Here is a 6000-nt window from a genome sequence, read left to right as displayed (position 1 = left end):
CTTTAATTTTCTTCTGGTGAAGCCATTCTTTTGTTGATTTGGATGTATGCTTAGGGTCATTGTCGTGTTGAAAGGTGAAATTCCTTTTCATCTTTCTACCAGATGCCTGAAGGTTTTGGGCCAAAAGTGACTCGTATTTGGAACTGTTCATAATTACCTCCAACTTGATTAAAGCCCCAGTTCCAGCTAAAGAAAAGCAAATCCAAAGCATGATACTGCCACCACCATGCTTCCCTGTGGGGATGGTGTTCTTCCGGTGATGCAAAGTATTGTTTTTGCTCCAAACGTACCTTTTGGAATTGTGGCCAAAAAGTTCAACCTTGGTCTCATCAGACCATAACACATTTTTCCACATGCTTTTGGGAGATCAGATGTATTGTTTTGCAAATTTTAGCTGGGCCTGGATGTTTTTCTGTGTAAGAAAAGGCTGCCGTCTTGCAACCCTACCCCATAGTCCAGACACATGGAGAATACGGGAGATTGTCACATGTAGTACACAACCAGTACTTGCTAGAAATTCCTGCAGCTCCTTCAGTGTTGCTGTAGGTCTTTGGCAGCCTCCCTGACCAGTTTCCGTCTTGTCTTTTCATAAATTTTGGAGGGACATCCAGTTCTTTGCAACGTCACTGCTGTCCCATATTTTCTCTACTTTTTGATGACTGTCTTCACTGTGTTCCATGGTATATCCAATGCTGTGGAAATTTTTTTGTACCCTTCTCCTGACTGATACCTTTCAACAATGAGGTCCCTTTGATGCTTTGTAAGCTCTCTGTGAACCATGGCTTTGGCTGTAGCAGGCAATTGAGTAAATGTCAGGAAAATCCTAATAGGACAGCTGAACTTTATTTGGGGTTAATCAGAATCTCTTTAATTGATGGCAGGTGTGTCCCCCAAGAAGACCAAATGCTGTAATTAAAGCAAAAGGTGCTTCAACAAAGTATTAATTTAAGGGTGTGCACACTTATGCAACCAGCTTATCGTACATTTTTTATTTTTTATATTTTTTCCCTTAACAGATTTGTTTTTAATTGAATTGTACAGGTTATAGGTCACATTAAAGGTGAGAAACGTTTTAAAATGATTTATTGTGGTCTCATTTTTTTATATCACAAAAACCTTGAATTTTAACAGGGGTGTGTACACTTTATATATCCACTGCAGCTAAGGCTATGGCAGCAGTGATTAAAATGATTAACATCTGGAGAAACAGGCTTAAGAGTGTCCACTTTCAGCAATTCATTGTACCTTTTCTGGGAGTTGGATAGTTCATCACCCTCCCATTTGAGAAAAAAAAGTCTTCCAGTTCAACTGCTGTGTCACCAAAAGAAATTTCCTCATTAGGGAAGTTGGAGGAAAACATGTTCCCTGCCTCACAGAAGGTGGCAAAAGGACTATGGGAAGCATAATCAAGCCCTTCATTATAAGAATTAAATAAATCTTAAGAATTACAGAAATCTTCTTTTTCTTCTGAAGAAACAACTCCCTTCCTCTTAATAGATGTAGAAGCGGAAGAGGAAAACATGAGCATAGGGGACTGAAAGGAGTGAATAGCTTTAAACAGCCCTTGAGGTAAATTAAATTAATTATTCCCTTTCTAACTAGAGGGGATAGTAGGAGATATGCATTTGTTTTTTTTCTGTGCATGTTTCTTTGAGGTGTACAGATGGATGGGTCTTTCGGGTTGAAGCCACAGGCTTCAACGTCCTCCCTTAAAAAGAACTTTGTGAATACCTCACTCATCCCTCAGCCAAAATAATTCCTAGTTCTCCCCTCCGGGCTGTCTCATCCAAATGTTCGGTCTGATCAGGCATGTGAGGATCCAGCACTATACTGACCACCAAAGGGAGTGGCTAGATGGCCCAGGAGAAGGAGAATATCCTGGGGACTGCAAATGCATCTCAGCAGAGTCAGCAGTCACAGACCATACAAAAAAGGAGAGCATACAGTTTTCATCAAGCACCTCTCTTGACACTTTTCACTTCTTTTTAGACTGAGGAGGAGGAAGGTCTGCAGCATAGGAGAACAATGCCATGGTCACTTACACCAAATCCTTTATTTTTAAGCAGATACAAAGGGAGTTTAAGAGATACAAAGGGAGTTTAATGTACTCTTGATGGCGGGTAACAACTAACAATGAGCAAAATTTTACTTCATATTCATCTCTAAACGAACCAAACAGCTACAGTGAAAGCCCTTACATTGTATTTGGTGCCCACTTTCCTTTTTTTGACAGACATAAGAATGTTTCTGACAAAAACATTGACAAGGAAAATAAAGGGTCCCCAATGGGGTACTTATCTGCCTGAAGACCTTGAAATGAACATGGCCATATGAGAACACCAGAAATGACATTGATAAGAGGTGGACTAGAAAAGTTCTGAGTATTTGGAGCATCTGTACATCCTTCTTACACTAGCACATCTGCTGGTGCTAAGGACAGTCACATGGCTTGCAAGGAAGATGCTTGAAGATGTACAGACTGTCCTGACATGTGGTATCCTTAGCAAGATACATCCCATATGTGCTAGCTATTGCAAGAGTAAGCTAATAAAGGGACATGTATAAAATTCCCCTGTAAAATAACGGTGTTTCTGCACTCCATGTGAATAATACACATTGCATCACAGGTTATTAATATGACACTGAGGCCCACCAGGCACTTATAATATTCACTTTATCAGTTATTACACTGTACTGTCTGATGCTACATGCTTTTGCAGCAAGTGACTGGACAGCAGACCTGTTACAGTCAGAAAGTTCTTCTGTAAAGAGTGAAGCATGTTGTATTATACTATAATGTTACTGTGACATCATCAGTGGCATAGAAGGATAAAGCTCTGACTGCAGCTTAGGTGACCTAAAATCTAATTAGTGGCTTCTGCTCTCGACACTGAGGCAGAGAAGATGAGTATGCCATTCCAGGAGGGAGGAAGGGTGCACACTTGTGCATACCACCATGTTTGATTCCTGACGGAGGTCAGGGACACATAGGGAGTGCTACTGACAAGTAGAGAGGGATTTGGCCTAGTCGACTACAGGGTGAGGAGAATAAGCCCCTTGCTTATTGCACAATACCTCTTGGTTGGTGTGAGTGCATGCCTTAGCTGGAATAGGCCTAAAGCAAGAAAAAAATGTCTCTACAGGAGTGTGCTACTTCCCCGGAAAACCTTAACTTTCTCAACAGCCCTAAACATGGGTCATAGTCATTCAAGGGAAGGCAAGAAGGTTCAGAACACCTAATACACGAGGACAGGTAGTGGGAGCAGATGACGGTCATCTGTAGGGAGCCAAAAATAACAATATGCCTTATCAGTACAGAACTTCCTCAGTGAAGTGTAAAACCAAATACAATGAAGGCATCTATCCCAACTTTCAGAGGGAGACTAGAACCTATGGCCTTAAGGCAAAAAGACAAACATCAATAGCATTAACAAACAATACTTGGAGAAAAGGAAATGGACTTTGTCAGAAAGCCTCTTGTGACTGTATCCCAGACACCAGACAGCATCACTTTTGCCAGAGAATGTAGACACTCCCTTAATTTACTTTAAAGTTGGTCAGTTCACTGTCATTAATAAGGCCCACAGCATATAGTACTACCCTCCTGCTGGTCAGTTCAAAGTCATTAATAAGGATTATACAATAACCCCCATTAATATTCCAAAACGTGCACGCTGATTGGTCAGTGTGCCCGTTCTGAATCCGACTTATACTAATGGAAAAAGGTTTGGTCGCCCGGACTTTTTCCATTAGTATAAGTTTTAACTTTTTTGTGTGTTAGGCAGCAACGGAGAACAGAAGAGCTCCGTTGCTGTAATCTCGTTATGTTAAATGAGTTTAACATATCGAGAGATCTTAAAAAAAAATCAACGGAGATCTTCTTTTCTCCGGTCCTTTTTTTAAAGCTGTTTCACTATGTTAAACTCGTTTAACCTAGCGAGACAGCTTTAAAAAAGGGAACGGAGATCTTCCTTTCTCCATTGCTTTTTTTAAAGATATCTCGCTATGTTAAACTCATTTAACATAGCGAGACAACTTTAAAAAAGCAACGGAGATCTTCCTTTCTCCGTTGCTTCCTCTACACACAGCTTTAATGTACTGTATAAGCATAAGCATGAGCAGTACATCATAACTGCTCCAGGATACCGAACAGCTACGGAAGGGCAGCACGGAGGCGTTATACAATGCCATTATTTAAGAAAAGTAAGTATTTTTTTTCTTAAATAATGTCACTGTATAGTAGCAATAACCCACTTCTGGGTGGGGGTAATGCTGGATTTACCCACGATTGTCTTTGTTTGGCCACTCGGGCTTTGCCCTCATGACGAGGCCAAACCACACCAACCGTGGGTAAATCCAGCATTACCCACACCCAGGCATGGGTTATTGATTAAATAACACATAAGACCTTCCTAATTAGAACTCAGATATTGCAGAGAAAAAGCTAATACTTCCAACTTCAATTCTGAGCATGTTTTTTTTTTTTTTTTTTTTTTTTTTTAACAGAAAGAAAAAAAAAAGTACTAAATCAAAACAATATATTAACACTGAAAGAAATACTAGGCCTGAGGAAAATTGCTTGTCAGTATTCTTTATTGTCTATCAGCAGTTAACAATTTGCATATAAAAATGACTTGGGTAACAATAAATAAGCATTTGCTTACAGCCAAACTGCATACTATTAATCATTCTGTAACTATGTAGCATTGGTTCCACAAATACTACCGTTTAAATACAGAGACGTGTCTAATGCACGCTGACAAACCCAGCAAATGCAAACAACCTTGTAACACAAAGCCACACGGATGTACTTATTTTTATTCTAATGAAATGCGCTTTAGGTACTTTCTGTAGCTGAAATTGGCATCTTCTCTCAATGACTTCATGAACATGTGTGAAACATTATCTGAAAACTGCTTCAAAATAATACCATCAACGTGGACATGAAGGTTTCGATAAATGAGCTCCTTAAGCCTAGTGAATATCATTTTGAGTTCTGATGGTTTACTGATATAAGCCAAATGGGGTCAAAATACTCTCAATGAACAATGACAGAAATTCCTTTTTATAAGCACAGCAATTTAGGTGTTTTAAAAATAACAAATCAGTCAGGCCGCACAGTCCAACAATATGTAATAAGAGACGACCAGCTGTCTCATTTAGGTAGTGACCTGCTGAGCACTTTTTAGTATGGATACCACATTTCTTTCCAAGCACAAAGTGCATTATGTGAAGGAAAAAGCATTATTTCAAAAGAAATCTGAGGCAACATAATATTACTGTGACAGTGTCCTGATGGAATACTAGAGGAAGGGAGATGAACTACTTCAAGATACACATCAGAAATGGAACAATGCATACAAATTGGAAAACGGCAGTTGCAGTAAATATGTCTGCACTATGCATGAGCAATGAAGTGGGAACAAGCAAACGGTTCATTTGTATGCTTTAGCAAAGGTAGACAACCACAGACAAGCTTGATTTTATAACAAATTTGGTTCAGCAGAAATGTGATTTGATTAGTAATCTATCGCCAAGATGTTCCTTATTAGAACTGACACGTCTTTATGGTTACCTGAAGTCAGATACCAGCTGTCAAAATGAAACGGGTATCAGCAGCATGCCAAAATGAGAATTACATCTTTAGAATGTGGACATACCTAATCAAGTCTCGCTGCATGCATGGCTTGTAAAGTGCCCTTGGGATTACACTGTAAGTGCCCTATTCTGGACAGTTGACCATCCACATCAAATGTTGGCGGACAATCTGATTGTCATAATCAGGTGTTCGCTTCCAGGAGGAGGAACTATTTTATTTTATTTGACATTTGGTTACCGGGAAAGTCCAACTGGGTCATAGAGAACCCCTTTTCAGTAAAGGCCCAGGAGAAAAACTCCATGACAAACCATTTATATATATGAACAACACATAAACAAAATTACACAAATAGGCTTAATGTAGTAGTATTAACATAAGCACTCTCTTAATAGTGACTAATA

General features: G+C 39.5%; 1 protein-coding gene across 6 annotated transcripts in view; it reads right to left on the bottom strand.

Annotated features, from left to right (window-relative positions):
* Positions 1-6000, bottom strand: part of PLCH1 (phospholipase C eta 1) — a 3453772-nt gene that overhangs the window by 923694 nt on the left and 2524078 nt on the right. The window lies entirely within an intron of this gene.

The sequence above is a fragment of the Protopterus annectens genome, chromosome 4.part1, assembly GCF_019279795.1.
Source record: "Protopterus annectens isolate FY-2018-M chromosome 4.part1, PAN1.0, whole genome shotgun sequence".
Classification (NCBI taxonomy): domain Eukaryota; kingdom Metazoa; phylum Chordata; order Ceratodontiformes; family Protopteridae; genus Protopterus; species Protopterus annectens.
Note: the sequence above shows the minus strand (reverse complement) of the source record. Positions and strands in the feature narration are given on the sequence as shown.